This window comes from Macrotis lagotis, chromosome X (assembly GCF_037893015.1).
Source record: "Macrotis lagotis isolate mMagLag1 chromosome X, bilby.v1.9.chrom.fasta, whole genome shotgun sequence".
Classification (NCBI taxonomy): Eukaryota; Metazoa; Chordata; class Mammalia; order Peramelemorphia; family Peramelidae; genus Macrotis; species Macrotis lagotis.
This window is the reverse complement of record NC_133666.1, coordinates 128,633,009-128,652,542: the sequence shown is the minus strand read 5'-3', so window position 1 is coordinate 128,652,542 and position 19,534 is coordinate 128,633,009. Positions and strand designations below refer to the sequence as shown.

Here is a 19,534-nt window from a genome sequence, read left to right as displayed (position 1 = left end):
CCCTACCACTCCCCTTCTCCCTCTCCCTTACACACAAGAAGCACAAAGGGAAAAGATCTTAAAAGAGGTCTATAATGCCAGCCTATAGCAGTAACCTGACAATAGTTTATTTTCCTAAAAAATCTAGTCAGTGAAATTATCTGAGAACCTCCCCTCACCACAGAAATTTAAACAAAGTTATCTTTTATTCTCTTAACAAGGTACCACTAGGCAGATGATGAAGCATACTCTCCATGTCTTGACAGAGGGATGATGGACCCCAAGATACAGATAAAAGAGTAAGATACATTGTGGCAAATGTATGGATTTTTTTTACTATGCTTATTGTTACAAGGATTGTATTTTTCCTTTTTAATTTGGGGGAAGATGGGAGTTAGCAAAAAACAAAGAAAAGACATCAAAGATCTTTGGAGCATCTGTAAAATGCACAAAATGAAAAAGAAATTTAGGGGAGAGCACTGGTAAATAGGACAGCTTTGAAAATAATAAAATAAAATTATAATATACTTTTTTAAAAGCAAGTTTTATATATATATATATATATATATATATACACATAATTAGAGAATTGTTGTTTCACATATAATCTTCTTTCCTATGCTTTATATGTGGAAATTTTCTCTTTATATTCATTAAAACTAGAACTTAAATGTTAGTTTATTTTAAAGTATCAAAAGGCAAGTGTACTTGTCATGGGGAAAAGCTAGTTTCAACTTGAAATAAAGAGAACTCTTAAAGTAGCAAAAACTAGGGTCTTTAATGGAGGTAAGTGAATTGAAAATCAGGACATAGTGCAGCATCTCCAGTACTGAGGGGCAGAAGGGGCAGGGTCTATGATGATGATGTGACACCATGACAAGTATGTGAATTTGATTTGTGTGAGAACATGCTATGCTAAGTCATCAGTCTCACTTTTACCTCCAGAGCCATCTGGGTCCAGTGGCCAGATATTGATCAGAATGACTGGAGATGGCCCTGTTTGCAAGGCAAACAGGGTTAAGTGACTTGCCCAAGGTCACACAGCTTGTAAGTGTCAAGTGTCTGAGTAGATTTGAACTCCTGCACTCCTGACTCCAAGGTCAGTATTCTATCCACTGTGCCACCTAGTTATCCTTAGGAGTAGTGTTGGAAGAAGTCTCATGGAAGGCATATTACATGAAGCAGTTACATGAGTTGTTTTGCATAACAACCAAAAGTCCATAGAGAAGGCTACAGAGACTGAGAAACAGTGACATATTGTAAGAATAGCAGATTCCTTGTATAGCAATTGGAAGTTTCCAGAGATATCACAAGACCACAAGCTCTAACTGGTTTGGTCTGCTCTAATCATGGGTCAAGACTAGGTAAGCTATCATTCCATTCAACAATAGGAACAGCTGAAGATTCCTTCATTACAGGCTCCCTTCCCAATATGCTCATCAAATTGATGAGGGAACTTCCAGGTCACACAAATTCTAAAAGAAAGCCAAGATTTGAATACAAAATCTGACTCCAAGTGCAGCTTTCTCCATATGTGCATTGATGCTCAGAAAATCTTATATATCTAGATTTTGTCCTTTTGAGAATCTTGTGATATAAAGAATGTGTTAGACTATTTGGTTGTAGATCAGAACAGCCCTGTAACATTATTATTGGAAAATTCAAGTCACATCCAAGTTCCTGTTCACATTGTCCATGTCACAAAGAAACATCCAAAATCTCTGAAGTGGTTCCATTGCATATGGATTTATCTTTTTCCTATAATATTCTCAATTATGGGACAGAGCCAACAAAGTATTATTTGGTAAAAGGATAAAAGGGGTCTAATGTTTTTCTTTCTAACATGTTGAGGTATACAGTGTTCAAACTAAGTTTCTGCTCTCTTAGGAATATGTACAAAGGTGGAAATCAGAATATCAAGAGATTGGATAGAGTATTGGCCCTGGAGTCAGGAGGACCTGAGTTCAAATCAGACCTCACACACTTAATAACTGCCTAGCTGTGTGATCTTGGGCAAGTCACTTAGCCTCATTGCCTTAAAAATAAATTTAAAAAAATTTAAAGCCAGAATATCAGTAGCTGCTTATTGTCTGGTATCTCTAGAATACAAAACATTTAAAGAAGAACAACAGGGACTCAGGCTTTAAAGGAAGGTCAAAGTCAGACCTTGAAAAGTCTCTAACACTAGATCAAGAAGTCTGTATTTTCCCTTAGAAACAATGGAGAGCCACTGATGGTTTTAAAATTAAGAAGTCAATAGGTCTAAACCAATCCAATCCAATAAACATTTATTAAGGATCTATTATGTACCAGTGAGTATGATCAGCACTGAGCATAGGGTTATTGTTTAGCCTTCATTTTCAAAGAGGAACCATGATATTGGGGTTTGGAGAATGATGGGTGATTCTTATGAATTGAATTTAGATGAGGTAGTTTCACAAATGTTGTCAGAATCACTTTCTCTTCCAAGATCCAGTGGCAAGTCAAAGTCAACATGAATAATGATGGCCCAGTAAGTAGTGGATGACTTTGGTATCTTCAGAGTTTAAGCAAGCTCTAAATACTTCAGGCATCTTCAAAGATATTGAAATGGTTTGCCATTTTCTTCTCCAGCTCATTTTACAGATGAGGAAACTGAAGCAAACAGAGTTAAGTGGTTTCCTCAAGGTCATACAGCTAGTAAGGTCTGAAAGTGAAGGGAATACAATTGATAAAAAGACATTACCTGCTTCAAGAAGCTTATACTCTAACAGGGGAGACAACATGCAAAAAGAAAACAAGAAAACTGGTAGGGTGGGGAGTGAGTCAGTACATCAGAGTATCTGAGGGCATCTTGTTCTTTGTAGTTAAAACCAGGCAGACAACAGATGTAAAGTGAAGTCAGAGTGATTTCAGATTAGACTTGTACATTAGAAATCTAATTTTGGCAATTATGTATAAAATGTATTAGAAACAAAAGAGACTGGGGACAAGGGACAGAGAGAACAACAGCAAAGTTGTTACAATTGACCAAACAAGAGACATTTAAAAAAAACGAGAGGGGGTAGAGATTGTGTTTCAAAGGACCGCAGAATGATGAAACCTGAACGAGCAGAAGAGGAGGGGGATGAAGATAGTAAAACAAACACTTGAGAATATTAGGAGTTTAAAAAAAAAAGCACATTAACAATGGGGAAGGTAAACATGCTCCTCTATGTGTTTGAGGAACAGAGCAACTCTTTATTCAATAGCATCATCCAGACCCGAAGATGAAAAGAACATTAACAATATAATATCATAGAAGAGAATTACCACCCATTTTTTTTAAAAAATAACATAATGAAACTGGTTCAGCTCATGCTACTGAGGCATGGCACAAATCATATATATGATAAATTCACAAAACCCCAAGGCATCATGTTTATATAGACACTTAAATGTAAAATAAAAATACTCAATCTTTGTTGTTATGAACAGAGATTCAATTACTGCGAGCTTTACAGTCAGAATAATATGCTGCATAAAACTAAGAATTTTGTCCCGGAGGTATTTCATGCTCATGGGCCATTTAAATCACCTCGTTTTGTGAAGCAGACAAAACAAATTAAACAAAAAGCAACAAAATTAGTCCTTGTGTATGAAATCTGATATGAATGGAGAAGTCGATTATGGGAAATAATGATTCGGAAAGTCATCTTTTCCCTTTCCCTTTTAATCTCATCAAGCTCTCTTCTCAAATGCAAGCAACGCTCTATTACCAAATCTGGCTGACAAGTTGATCTTAATACCTTTATTGCTGTCTAGGTGAAATAGAGCCAGAGGAAAAAGTAATGAAATCTGTAACTTAATGCAATAGGCATTTCTATGACAACTCTACTTTAACAACTGCTCCCTGTAGTCTGGGGATCATTGAGAGGAAGGCAGGGGAAAGAACACTGACTATAGAGTCAGAAGACCTGAGTTCGAATGTTGCCTCTATTGTTTACCTACATGATCTTGGGCAAATCATTTAATTTCTATGAGCCTCAAATACTCCATCTTTAACATCTATGGCCTCTTAGGTCCCTTCCAACTCTAGGTTTATGAGCTGCAAAAGTCAGCATAGTATTGTAGAAGGGCAACTGGCTTTGGTGCCACAGGTTAATTAGTCATTTACAGCCATGTCTGACTCTTCATTACCTTATTTTGGATTTTCTTGATGGGTTTGTCATTTCCTTCTCCAGTTCATTCTATGGATAAGGAAACTGAAGCAAATAAGTTTGTCAGAAGACTTGGGTTCAAATAACAGTTCTGGTTGTTATTATCTATGTGATCTTAGACTCTTAACATCTCTAAAGTTCCACTTTCTGTAATATGAGGAAGTTGTACTAGATGACTTATAATGTCCTTTCTAACTCTAAATTTATGTTTTTATTACATTTCTTAAATCGATTCCAATGTTTCCCTTTGATTTCTTGACTATTCTCCATTGCTCCTCCATCAATCCTCTATTATAGGGGAGACAGATCTGTTTAAAAGGCAAGGGGTTTTGTTTCCTCAGTCTTCTGTCTCATATCAATCACCTAGTCTGTAGGAGCTGCCTTGGATGATTTATCAATGTCAAGCTTATACTCATCTCATACTCAAACTCATACTCAGAATCTTTCTGTGCTCCCTTTCTCATTGGAATTCTGATTTACCAATGGGCAGTTGGAATAAGGCAGTCAGTACTGAATTAAAACCAATTCCTTACACACACATTCTATTAGTCCTCTTTTTCCACTGCCACTTTGTCAATAAAATCTCAGGGAAGCTCAAAATATCAAGAGCAAAGCAGCTATTTAGACAAACAAATGGATAGACAGAGAGACAAATGGATGAATGAATGAAAATGGATGAATACATATATATGCAGATGAACAAGAAAGGAAATATTAAATGAATAAAGTAAAAGTGCACAATATAATGTTGGCTTTTAATTTATACATTTGAGTTAGGAAAGCACCAAAAGGACAGAGAATTTAGCAAAAGAATAAAGCTGCTGATTGGAGGGGGCATCTAGGAGGGAAAGTGCAAAGAGCAAAAGGAAAAAAGGATAGATGGACCTTGCAATTCTTATTGGAATCAGAGATAATAAACTCCTTGCCAAAATTTACAGTGTTTCAGTCCAATAAAAGTCAAAGAAGATGTGTGATTTATAGAAGATATTTGGCTCAGAGCAGCAATAAAAGTCAGGTCAACAAAGCAATTGTTTTTCTTAGCTTTGAAAAAATGTTTTGACTCTACACCTATCACCTTCACCTAAGAGAGCCTAGCTCACACAGACATCCTCAGAAATGCATTTATTTTCACAAGTGGATTTTTATTTTGTAAGTTTGTGGTTTGTTCATGGTGATGATGGTGACTAATTTTTTCTTCTTTTTTGTCTAGCTTGGGTTTTTCTTTTGTTTTGTTTTTAATCCTCCAGAACTGTAATCCAAGGCACCAGTAGAGGCTTACTGTACCCTGGGACGAACAAAAACCAAATTATAGATGACATGACTCAAAGAAATTGTTCTCGTCCTCTAGCTGGCCTTTGAAATGCTGGTAGGAGGACTGGGGGGAGGGGAGAGATGAGGCAAGGTTGGAGCTGAGGAAGTCAGAGGCTTTATCAAGTTATTATCAATAAATTCTCAGTCTAGGGAAGAAAGCTTATGACAGCAGATGGCAGATAAACAAGAAGGCTAATGATGCAAGAATGGACCTAGTTCATGCTATTTCTTACCAGGACCTCCCTTCTTTTTCTTCTTCTTCTTCTTCTTCTTCTTCTTCTTCTTCTTCTTCTTCTTCTTCTTCTTCTTCTTCTTCTTCTTCTTCTTCTTCTTCTTCTTCTTCTTCTTCTTCTTCTTCATCATCTCTTCAAACCTGTTGTTCAGTCATTTCAATCATATCCAAGTCTCCATGACCCCATTTGGAGCTTGCTTGGCAAAGATACCAGAGTAGTTTGCCATTTCCTTCTCCAGTTCATTTTACAGATGAGGAAACTGAGACCAAAAGGGTTAAATGACTTACCCAGTATCACATAACTAGTAGTGACTGAGGTCAAATTTGAGCTCAGTTCTTCCTGACTCCATGTTCAATCTTTTATCTACTTGTCACCTAGCTACCTTCCCACCTTCAAATCCTACCCAGTAAAATCCAGAGGACCTGGATTCAAATGGAAATTGAAGTCCCATCTTCTCCAGAAAACTTTCCTCATCATCTCCTCTGACCAATATTAATTCCTCCCTTCTCTCACCTCTGATATACCATAGATCATGAACTTAGAATAGAAGATACCTCAGAAACCATCTGGTCAGATAGGATTTTTGAATCCAGGTCCCCTGAGGTCTTAACACAGCATTCTTTCCAAAGTGCTGCACTCATAATTTACTGTCCAAACAACAAAATTTGAATTTAATAAAGATTTCCTTGAATTCTCTACCATCATTTCACAGATGACACACCCAAATAAATTGCAGACTTTGGAGAGAAAAGACCAAGTCCCATGACTCCTCTGGAAGACTGAATACATGAAGAGGAAAGGGAAGGGGAGAGAAGGGAAAGATATGGGGTCAGACTTGTGATTTCATTGACTGAGGAAATTCTTTCTACCAATGTATATTAGATCTTCTCTGATATTATGTCATTTTTATAATTTATGTTTACAATTATCATCTTTGTTACCTTAGTCAGGATCACATGAATGTACATTAGAGACATAGCTAGATCATAGAATTGTAGATTTAGAGTTGAAAGGGACATTAACAGTCATCAAGAAACGTTAAATGACTTGGGTAGGATCACATAACTCAGTTCTTCCTGACATGAAGTTTAACATTATCCATTATAGGTCAGATTCATCCTCCTGTGTTCAAACCTGGTCTCAGACACTTACTAGCTGTATGACTCTGTCACTTAACCTGTTTGCCTTAGTGTTCTCATCTGTAAAATGAAAGTAGGAAATAGTAAACCATTCCAGAATTTTTTTCAAGAAAACCTCAGTAGAGGTCATAAAAAGTTGGACATGATGAAAATAGCTGGAACAACAAAAAACTCTACCTACTAGAGTTGTCTAAATACATATTAAAAATTGTATTTGAATCCTGAGAGAACTGCTATGGACAATGCCATCCACATCCAGAGGAAAAAACTACAAAGTCTGAATGCATATTATGTTCACTTTTTAAAAATTTGTTTTATGTTTTTTCTTCCTTTCTCATGTTTTTTTTCTTTCCTTTTAGTTCTAATTCCTCTTTCCCAACATGACTAATATGTAACTACATTAAACACAAATGTACATACATAACTTTTACCAAACTGTTTGACATCATGGGGAGGGAGCAGAGATGAAAGGGTAGTAGAAAAATGTGGAAATTATAAATTTGCAAATGGATGAATTACATGCAAATACATGTAATTGGAAAAATAAAATAAAATTTTAATTTTAAAAAATTGTGAATGGAAAAGAACATATATATAGATATATAGAAAAGAACATATATAGAGATAGAGATGATAGAGACAGAGACAGAGACAGAGACAGAGACAGAGACAGATACAGATACAGATACAGATACAGATACAGATACAGATACAGATACAGATACAGATACAGATACAGATACAGATACAGATACAGATACAGATACAGATATAGATACAAGTACAGGTACAGGTACAGATACAGATAGATATAGATATAGATTAGATATAGATATAGATATAGATATAGATATAGATATAGATATAGATAGATGATATAGATATAGATATAGATAGATGATATAGATAGATGATATAGTTATAGATATAGATATGGTGTTTGAGTTCTATAAGGCAACCTAAGGGTTTCAGTCTCATGAGGTTTCCATGGAAGAACTAGGACTTATTGCAGATTCTAATAGTTTGGGATGTGAAGTTAAGACCTTTAAAAAAAAACTTTAGAAGTACCAGAATGAATAGCAGAAACAACCAGGTCTGGAATCAGGAAAAGACTCATCTTTTGGGGATAAAATCTGACCTCAGACACTTACTAGTTGTGCTGACCTTCAACTCATCTGTAAAATGAGCTAGAGAAAGAAATAACAAACCATTCTAATACTTAACCAAGAAAACCCCAAATAGGGTAACAAAGAGTCAGACATGAATGAAAAAAGGATGAACAAAAAGTTCTATCTACTATAATTGGCTAAATACATATTAAATAAGGTGTTTTAGGTGCTTGAAATGAACTAAGGATTCTAGTTTTATGAGGTTTCCGTGGAAGAGCTAAGGCTTGTTGCAGGTTCTAATAGTTTGAGTTGCAAAATTATTCCCTCTTTTTTAAAAAATCCTTCAAATTACTAAAATGAATAGCCCCAATCCCAGACTATGTGGAATGATGGAAACCTCATAAAATTGTTAGATCATAGGATTTAGAGCTAGGAGGGACTCTCAAGATCAAAACCCCTTCTTCTTCAGATGACCTAGGGAGACTGTATCCAAAGAAAGAACAGGCTTCACTAGAAAAAGCACAAAGTCCAAATCAAATAGTTAGAAAGGAAGGAGGATTAGAAAAGAATAGGTTCTTGCTACAGAAAGTCAGAAAGTAGGTCTGGCTATTTATAGTTTAAAGACACATTCATTGTACTAATATCATTGCTTTGGGATTATTAATATGGTGGTATGTACAACAATAGTACCTAAATTCTTATGACATAGTATTTCAAAATTTACAAATAATTTTCAATATTTTATTTCATTTGAGCTTCACAACAACCTTATGAAGTAGGTACTATTATTTCCATTTTACAGATGGGAAAACTACAGCTTAGAATGCTTAAATGACTTGCCCTTGGTCACATGAGTAATAAATATGAGAGAAAAAATTTGAACTTATTTTTTTTAATCTGGTGAAAATATTGGCTGCTCCTTCACATGCTAGCTCCTTCTTTCAAAGCATAAAGCATCTCCCTTTTTCTTTTTTTTAATTTATTTTTAAACATAATTAATACAAAATAAAATTAGCAATTCCATGCATATTGTAAAATAGAAAGGGAGGATATATTTGAAAATAAAGTTATCTATTATGCATAACTTGCTTTTCTTTTTAAATAAGGCATTTTGCCTAAGCTTTCAGAGCTGTCTTGTTTATCTGTGATTCTTTCTGATCTTCTTTCTGTTCTTTTCTCTTCATTAAAAAAACAATCAGTAACTCATTAATTGAGGGAAAACGAGAAAGAAAACCAAGACCCTCTAACACATAAGCATACTTAAGCAAAACAAATCTACATATTGACTGTGTCCAAAATTATGTTTCATTCTGTTCCCTCAATCCATCACCTCTCTGATAAGAGATATAGAGCAAGTTTCATTATCATCTGGAATCATGTTAGATCATTGCACTGAAAAGAATTCTTAAGCCTTTCAAAATTGTTTTTCTTTATAACTCTATTTTTATTGTATATAAATTGTTCTCCGGGTTCTTTTCATTTCACTCTAAATCAGTTTATATACTTCTGAAATTAAAAATTTCATTATTTCTTATAGTATAATATGTTCTAGTAAACATAGGAATATATCAGCACTGTCTTATTTTCTATTTCTATGCTACAAGCATAATTCCTTTCTAACCATTCTAATTCAACCAAGGGAACCTTCTGGTTCAACCAATATGAATTCAAAGAAAGATACATTGTTGTGGTGGGGTCATGGTTAATATTTGGTTAAATGTCAAAATAAGTTGACTCCACAAATCTTCTGTAATTAATTACTTAATGGTCTCTTTGCCAAGTGTTGGAAATACAAATACAAGCAGAAAAGTAAAAAAATAAAAAGATAGTGACTGCTCTCAAGGAGTTTACATTCTAATGTGGAAGAAAACACCAGAAAGAGAACTAAAAAGATGAGACGGTTAAAGCACCCTTAGTGTCCAGAGAAAGAGAAGTGATTGGTTTGAGTTCTTCCTCAAAAGAAAAATTCTGGGAGAAACTCACCAGTGAGAGAAGAGAGCTAAATAGGTAGAAGGAGAGGGCAGTTGAAATATGATACAAAAATCTGAAAAGCGAACTTTTATATGAAGATAGTTTCAAATCAGTGGAAGAGTTTCCACAAATAAACAAACAAAAGACAATATTTTTAAGAGAATAAAGAGAGTAGAACTAAAAAGGAGCAAAATATTTGAAATCAACAAATCCTAACATTTTATTTCTTTTTTTTTTTTGAGGCAATGGGGTTAAGTTGACTTACCCAGAGTCACACAACTAGTAAGTGTCTGAGACCAGATTTAAACTCAGGTCTTCCTGACTCTAGGGCTAGTGAAAGACTAACATTTTCAAACAAGTTGCAAGTATTTTCTGTAAAGGGATTCTAAGTCCCATAGGCTTTGGGTTTGTCTAAACTGAGGACTGGTATCTAAATGAAATGTTTAAAAGTTGAGGGTGGGGAAGAGAAAGGAGAAAAGGGAAAATTCCCATTTAGCTGTCTAAAGCAAAGGTATTTTTGTAAGAGTCTAGACAACACCCAAATGCTTGTTCAGCTAGAAATATGTGTGTGTGTGTGTGTGTGTGTGTGTGTGTGTGTGTGTGCGTGTGTGTGTGTGTGTACACACACACACACGCACACACACATATACAACTGCAGTCCCCAAATTTTTTCTTTTAATATTAAAATCTGTAGTGTACAACAGGAACATATCATTCAAAGTGTTCTGGGGAACACTTTTATTCCTAGGAACAGAAAAATCTAACAGTTGGAAGGGACCACAGAGCAATGCTAAAAGGTCCTTGAATCAAACCTTCTGCTTCAATTTACACTAGAAGAACCAGCTATATTAACTGATGCAAAAAATTGTTTTAGAATTTTAATAAATCTTATCTTTGTAGGTTTTTTAATAAACACATGTTATAATTTTACTTAGAAATAAAATTTTCAACCTCTATTTTCTTTGTCCTATGAATTAAAAAGAAATGCAGTGTTTAAAAGTTAGCATGCCTTGGTCTTTTGAGATATTCTTTAAATTTCAATCCTTCCTATACACCTTTAAAGAGAAAGAGTTCCCTAAATATCAAGGCAAGCCATTCCTCTCCTAGAGAGCGTTAATTGTTGTTGATGATGATGGTGCTGATAACAGTGCTGCTGCTGCTGCTGCTGCTGCTGCTGCTGCTGTTATTATTTTATCCTGGATCCATTTGAACTGAAGTCAGCTTTCCTATAATTTCATCTACTGGCTCCAAAGGGTAGGATCAGAACAATACAAAGCAAATCTCCTCCTTGAGTGGCTTAAAAGTATATAGAACACTGGAATTAGTTTAGGTAAACCTGTTCAAATCTTATCTCAAAACGTTGCTAGCTATGTGGTGACCCTAGGCACTTAAACTTTTTAAGCCTCAATTTCTTTATCCATAAAATGAGGATAGAAAGATACATTTGGGGGGCAGCTAGATGGTATGTTGGATAGAGTGCCTGACTCAGTGTCAGGAAGAATCATCTTCCTGAGTTCAAATCCAATCTTGGACACTAATTAGATGTGTGACTCTGGTTAGGCTGGATTTGAACTCAGGTCTTCCTAATTACATAATTATAATTTAGATTTAGAGTTGTAAAGGACGGACCTCACAGGTCACTGAGTCCAATACCTATTTTACAGATAAACTGAGGCCCAAAGGGATGATACCACTTGTCTAAAATCAAGCAGGTAGAGTTAGTAGAGATGGAATTTGAACCCAGATCTGCCATAAGAAATCTTACTAGATAAACCCATACTAAATTCTTAGAAAAATTAGAACAAAAAGGAAAAACTCATCTCTAAAAGGCAGAGGCAAACACATAAGACTCAGCAAGGGCATTCAGCTGTACTATGACTCCAGAGTGCCCTCTGGTGCTTGTTCTAAAGCATAACAATTTGAGTTTTTGAACAGCACATACCTTGTCCCTGGCATCTGAAAGAGCTTTCTTCCTTCCTAGATTGCTTCCTTGCTTCCTTGCTTCCTTCTGTCATTCCTTCCTCCCTCTCTCCCTCCTTCTGCCTGCCTTCCTTCTTCCCTTTCTTCCTTCCTTCTTTTCTTCCTTCCTTCCTTCCTTCTTTCCTTCCTTCCTTTCTCTCTTTTTGTTCTTTCATTGGGATGGGGAAATGAAAGAGAATAATTAAATGTTAAATCTGAAAAATCCACATTTCCTTTTGTTTCTTGAGGATTCACTGCTATTTCCTTCACAGTGCCCTCCCTTCTCCCTATTCAAATGTCTTTGTGAAGCCCACCTACCAATATATCCACGTATGACAAGGTTACTGAACCCAGGGTAATGCAATTTAGAAATTCCATAGAGTGTCAGAGCACTGCAAAAACAAAAGAATGCTTGGGGGAGGGAGAAGAATTATGGATCACCCCCAGCTGGAAAACTCCCCCTTTGCCATCCAAAGACCTCCAGAGAAGAGAGGAACAGCCTCTGATAATCTCTGATTTATGACCTCAACCCTTGATGAACAGTTGCCCTGGGCAAATAAGATTTATTGTCCATATCCAACAGAAAGCACAGACAAAAATCAGATTAGGAGGCTAGGCTTTTCAACTGGATTAAAATCTGCTGCCACATAGAACAATACTACTCCCTATCTGTTTTGCAGCTTGTTATTATAAATGACCAATGGATTATGTGTCATTTAGAACAATCCACCATGCCATTAAATAAATGAGTTCTGGTGGGAGGTAGGTGATAGAGGTGACCTCTGCTCTATTTCATTCCATTGTGGCAGGAGAAATGTTAAGCTTGTAGGGTTAGCAGCCCCAACAAACTAAGAAAGTACATGTTAGCTGACAGCAGAAGTTGCCTGGAAGATTGCCCTCTGACCTCTCAACTTTAAAAATTAGGAGCTATATAGATCTGATAAGGAATTTTGTGAAGAGGATGATGGAGATCTGACATAAAAATTGAAAATCTAGGGAAAAGATGAGAGTGCTTTGAAAAGGAAAATGCAGCAGCCTAGATAGATAGGCAATTTCCCCTAGGGTGAATTTATATCTTGAGGAAAATATTGAAAAAGGCCTTAAAAGGAATGTTAATCTTCAGTGACAAATTCCAGATGTGTGGTCCTGAAAAGTATGCTGAATCAATCTGCTGAATAACAGTCCTATGCACTAATGATGTATGTGTAAATGGAAAACTATGTTTCCAAAAGATTTCCTTTTACACATTTTTTAAGTAAAATAAACTTTGTAAGAGTAAAAGGAGAACATTCATTTGGATTCTTCATGAAGCGGTCAATATTCTCCAATGTGTAATCTTTTTCTGTTTTCATTTATGGATAATGTGTGCCTTTTCTCTACTCACCTCTCTTTGGAAGTAGCTCTCCTCCATAAATAGAAGAATATAATAGAGGAATTTATTAAGTGCCTACTATGTGCTAGGAAGCTAGGACAGGTATTTGATGCAGTGGAGAGAGCACTGGATCTGGAATAGAAGATCTTGGTTAAAATTTGGTTTCAGACACTAGCTGTGTGACCCTAGGCAAGTCACTTAGCCCTATTGGCCTCAGTTTCCTTATCTGTAAAATAAGCTGGAGAAGGACATGGCAAACCACCCCAATATCTCTGCCAAGAAAACCCAAAAGGGAGTCATGAAGAATTAGACATGGCAGAATAATGACTGGAGACCTAAGTCATCCTTGATTCCACTTTCATTTATCTCTCAAATCCAATCAGTTTCAGCCCTCATATTCTTCCCCTTGAACTATCCTAAAAAAGGTAAGGTCACAGAATCTGTATTAGGAGGTGGGAGAGAAGAATGTAACAGAAAAAAAGGAAAGGAAGTAATAATTATAATAGCAAACCCTATCCTCTTCTGATCTTTCCAATTATTACTGAGGATAGCACCTTCCCTCCCAGGCTCACAACCTAGGTATCATCCTCAGCTCCTCCTTCTTTCACATCCCACCCCTATGTTCAATATGTGGTCAAGTCCTATCATTTTTTTCCTTCATAAGATTTTTCATACACTCCTTTCTCTCCACTAACATTGATCCCACCTTGGGACTGGCACTCATCACCTAATAAATAGACCTGTTGACTGGTCTCTCTTCTTTATCTCTCCCCATTCCAGTCTGTCCTCCACTCAGTTATCACAGACCTTCCAAGTCTGACCACGACAACCTCCTTGGCTCAATAAACTACAGTAACTCAAGGGGCGGTTCAGTGGCACTGTGAATAGGGCACAGGCCCTGAGTCAGGAGAACCTGAGTTCAAATCTGACCTCAGACACTTAATTACCTAGCTGTGTGACCTTGGGCAAGTCATTTAACCCCATTGCCTTGCAAAAACCAAATAAATAAACTGCAATAACTTCCTTGTCATTTCCAGAATCAAATCCTCTGAGCAAAGTCCTTTATAGCCTAGCCCCTTTCTATCTTTCCAATCTCCTTTTATCTTGCCCAGTCCCATGTGTTCTGCCATCTAGTGACACTGCTCTCCTTGATCAAGAAATTGAATCTTCTAACTTGGAATTCTCAAATCTGGTCCCTAACTTCCACAATTTCCTTTTAAGTCCCAGCAAGAAAATTCCACCTTCTTCAAGAAGTCTTTCCCAGTGTCTTCTTTCTCTGGATTATCTCCAGTTTAATCTATTTATATATTGGCTGTACATTGCTGTTTACACTTTGTCTCTTCTATTAGAACATGAGTTCTTTAAGAGCAGTGTCTTTGTCTTTTTTTTGTATTCCTAGAGTTTCATGTATGCTAGATGCTTAATAAATGTTTATTGATTGATATGGAGCTTTAAAGTTTGCTTTCCCCAAAACCAACCCTGTGAAGTAGGTAATACAAGTACTGTTAGATCCATTTTTATAGATGATGAAACTGAAACTACAGGTAATTAAGTTTTCAGAATCACACAGATACATTCATTCTTAGATTCTCCTGACTCAAAGTTCATTACTTCTGACTGTTGAACCAGTGGCATTATAGAAAGAATTTGAGACTGTTCCCATAGAATAAGAATCTCTAAACTGAAGCCCATAGTCTAAATGATAGATTTCAGAAGGCCTTTGAATTTGGAAGGGAAAACAATAATATCATTATTTTCCACTAACCTCTAAATGAAATTTAGCATTTCCTTTAAATTATTTTAAAAAAATTCTGAGAAACTTCACCAGGCTATCAAAGGGATTTGAAAAACAAACAAAAACTTAAGAATACCTAACCATAAAGGCAGAATTGGACCTTTTTAGAAGAAAACAGTTTTCAAGTTTCTGATGGAAATAAGGACAAATAATTGAGCATGAATATAGAATAATAACTCAGTCCTGTCATAATGTCAGGAACTCTACATCACAGGAAGAGGTAAGACTTCCTCTAAATGTTAAAGACAACAAAACAGGTTTTTGAGCTATGTGAGGAACCAGATTAAGATCAAGGAGAACCTTTGCTTCAGGTAGATGGGATGATAATAACGGATGACAGAAAGAAGGCAGAACTGTTCAACTCTCATTTTACTCATGTTTTCTCTAATAAGGAGGATGATCTTAAACCTGTGAAATCAAAGGAAAAATGTCTAAAAGGGAATAAAAACTCAATATAAGTGATGCAGCTATAGGAGAGCACCCAGATGCCTTCAATTAATTCAAATCACAAAGTCCAGAAATTTGAAGGAGAATTTCTGAGGCATTAGTGATCTTTGAAAAATCATGAAAATGTGGGTGGAAGCTGGGTGGTTACAATCTGAATATTCTAGAAAGGCAAGAGCATGAAGTCTTTAAATTATCAATCAGTCATCAGCACAATTTCAATTTCCATTAAAATTCCAGGACAAAATATGAAAGGAATGGTATGTGCACACTTTGGAAGGGAAATAGTGATCACTAAGAACCCCCATAAGTTAAACAAATGACCCCAGATCCTTTCTTATCATAGTCACTAGACAAGAAGTTGAAGGAGGAATAACTAATACACTGGATACTTACTGTACAATAGACTAAAACAATACATTTAATTTAATAAGATATATGTGTTCTGTTTGACACCACTACAAGTAGTAGTTAGTAATGATGAAGAGTTACTCATATAGTTCACTGTAAATTTTTTTAGCAATTAGAATTGTCCAAAAGTGGAGTGGACTGCCTCAAAAGGTAGTGAGTTCCCCATCATCACAGTTCTTCAAATGGAAAATGGGTAACTATTCAAGCTATTCAAGAAGCAATCCCATTGAGGTGCAGAGTCAATCAGAAGATCCTTAAGGACAATCTAAAAGTATTTTTTAAGCTCTTACCATGTGCCTGGCACTATCTTAAACCCTGATGCAAAGAGATGGTGCAAAGAGACAAAGACATATGTGAAAGTAGGAGTTTCCCTCAAAGACATTACCTACTAATGGGAGAGATAATTTATACATGTTGCTGTTGTTCAGTTATTTATACATCTGGGATTTTCTTGGCAAAGATACTAGAGAGGTTTGCCATTTCCTTTCCATCTCATTTTACGGATGAGGAAACTAAGGCAACCATGGTGAAGTGACTTGTTCAGGATCATATACCTAGTAAGTATCTGAGGCTGAATTTGAATTCAGGAAGAACAGTCTTCTTGACTTCAGATCCAGTACTCTTATCCATGGTGTCACCTCACTGCACCAATTTATACATATGAAATCATATTTAAATACATTCAAAATAGAAAGAAGATAACTTGAGAGGGAGACTATTAGCATTAAGAGGCCTGGTAAAGGACTATGGAAGAAGGCAGCCAGGTGGAGTCAGAAAGCCCTGAGTTCAAAACCAGTCTTAGAAACCTACTAACTGTGTGGCCCTGGACAAGTCACTAAACCTCTATTTGCTGTAGTTCTCCCAACTGTAAAATTGCATGACAATAGTACCTTTTTTTCCAGGTCCATTGTGAAGGCCTCAGACACTTACTAGCTGACCTTGGGCAAGTAACTTAACCCTATTTGCCTTGTATCCAGTCCTGATCCTGGCCACTGGACCCAGATGGCTCTGAAGGAGAAAGTGAAGCTGGTGACCTAGAACAGCACCCCCTCATTCAAATCCAATTCACATGCTTGTCATAGCATCATTACACTGATGTTGCAGTCTTCTTCGAAAATAAAGGACATTGGGGCAGCTAGGTGGAGCAATGGATAGAGCACTGACCCTGGAGTCAGGAGTATCTGAGTTCAAATCCGGCCTCAGACACTTAATGATTACCTAGCTGTGTGGCCTTGGGCAAGCCACTTAACTCCACTGCCTTGCAAAAACTAAAAAAAAAAAAAGGACAAATATTATTATTGTGAAGGCCAAATGAGACAATAACTAATGCTTTTATAGCACAGTGCTTTGGATTTAAATGTCAGCTATTACTATTATTATTATTATTAAGCAAACATTATTTGTAATGGGGATCAGCTAGAAGACTTATCGGTAAGATCAGGATTTGTTGTGGCTTGCTTCACCTTGGGGCCCACAGTGATGGCCTCCCCCCGGAGGGGAGCTGAGAATAAGGAGTCAAGCCACCACTGCCTTATGCCTCCAGCTCAATTTTATTATTGCTTAGCTTCTACATATATACTGTTAGGTCTTCCAGGGCAGAACAAAGAAGATGAGGTAATGGGGGATACAAAAGTGGGGTATGTGTGCAGCATCTTGTGTTACAGGATAAGGGGGTATGTTGGGGGGGGGTGGTAAAACACAGCTGTGTCTTGTGCCCTTGGACTGTGGGGCAGAATGACCAGCTCCCAAGGACTCCAGAGCACCTTCTCTCAGGGTGGCATGCCAGCTCCTGCCAGGTGGTGGTCTGTTAGAATAGCCTGTGTTCCCACAATCAGAAGTAAAAAAAGAATGCCCACTGTCATCAACATTATTCAGCATTGTATCAGAAATCTTTGCAATAGTGATGAGAAGAAAAAGAAATAGAAGATATATAGACATAAAAGAAATAGAATTGGCAATCAAGTAATAAAACTATCTCTTTTGTAGATGATATAATGTTCTTAGAAAATATCAAATAAAAAGTTATTTGAAACAATAATTTTAGTAAAATAGTAGAATGTAATCTGTCGAAAGAATTTGAACTGTCTTGAAGGAAGTTGGGTATTTTAAGAGAAGAAGATAAGGAGGAGAAGATGCCAGGCATTGGGGATTAGCCAGTGCAAAGCTCCCTTCAAATTCCTAATTCCATGGGATTTCCATTGGCACTTGGAGGCTCAGTTCTTCATTCATAAAATAAAAGGGTTGGACTAGATGTCCACTCTTCCAGGAGGAAATTCCTTTGCCATACATATTTGAGATTGAGGTGGCCTTGAACCTGAGTTCAAATTCTGCTGACTCAGTCTTCTATCTGCTGTGACACCTAGATGCCCTAGATGCCCTAGATGCCCTAGATGCCCTAGATGCCCTAGATGCCCTAGATGCCCTAGATGCCCTATCCACCATCTCAATATAATGGGGATAGCAGGGATGTAAGAGAGCTGCCAAAAAGTCTAAACCTAGTAATTTTTTCACATGCTTTCTAGTCCCTAGTTTTCAAAAGTTTCTTTAGCCACTTCTAGTGCAGTTTTGGACAGCTAGATGGTACAGTGAATAGAGCAGTGGACTTGGAATCAGGAAGACTAATCTTCACAAATTGAAATCTGGTCTCAGACACTTACAATGACTCTGGGCAAGCCACTTCACCCTGTTTGCCTCAGTTTCCTCATCTGTGCAATGAACTGAAGAAATGTCATACTATTTCAGTATCTTTGCCAAGAATATCTCAAATGGAACTACAAAGAATCAGACACAACTGAAACAACTGAACAAGAATAGTGCAATTTACACAGCTAATAAGACTCAAGTTTCTGAGGTCTTCACAGAGGACCTGGAAAATAGGTACTATTATCATCCCATTTTGCAATTGTGAAAACTACAGCAAATGGAGTTAAGTGACTTGTCCAGGGTCACACAATTATTAGGTTTCTGAGACTGGATTTGATTAAAATGTTGATCAAATGTCTTTTACATCATCATGTATCTATTCTAAAGTTCAAGGGAATGAATAAAAATGCGGAAATATTTAATGGGAAAGAGGAAACAAGAGTATGTTTTTTTCTTCTCCAGAGCATTATTGAAAAATTTCATGAGCATCTGATATTTCAGACTGGTGAGGGGGAGAAGAGAGGTCCTCCTAACACTTCTATGTTGCTCAATAGTAACAATATACTAATATATTAATAATATATAATATAATATGTATCATATATATAATGTAATATATAATAATATATAACATACTCAATAGTAACATATACTAATCTGTTTCTTCTTAGGAGACCACTTCTGCTCTTCTTCCAGGAGAGTCAGATATAAAAAGCTACTACTGTGATTCAGTTTCTTCCAGCCCTGAGAGCTAAACTACAAGTTAGATATCTAGTCTCAGAGGTTTAAGAAAAATTATTTTGTTTGTTGTTCTTTGTTTTTTTAGGTTTCTGCAAGGGAAATGGGGTTAAGTGACTTGCCCAAGGCCACACAGCTAGGGAATTAAGTGTCTGAGGCCGGATTTGAACTCAGGTACTCCTGACTCTAGGGCCAGTACTCTATCCACTGCACCACCTAGCCACCCCATGTTTATTGTTCTTTTAAAGAGGC

At 36.5% G+C, this 19,534-nt stretch overlaps 1 pseudogene; it reads left to right on the top strand.

Moving 5' to 3' along the window:
* The first annotated feature begins 3,051 nt into the window (after positions 1-3,051).
* Positions 3,052-19,534, top strand: part of LOC141498834 (eukaryotic translation initiation factor 1 pseudogene) — a 53,011-nt pseudogene continuing 36,528 nt past the window's right edge.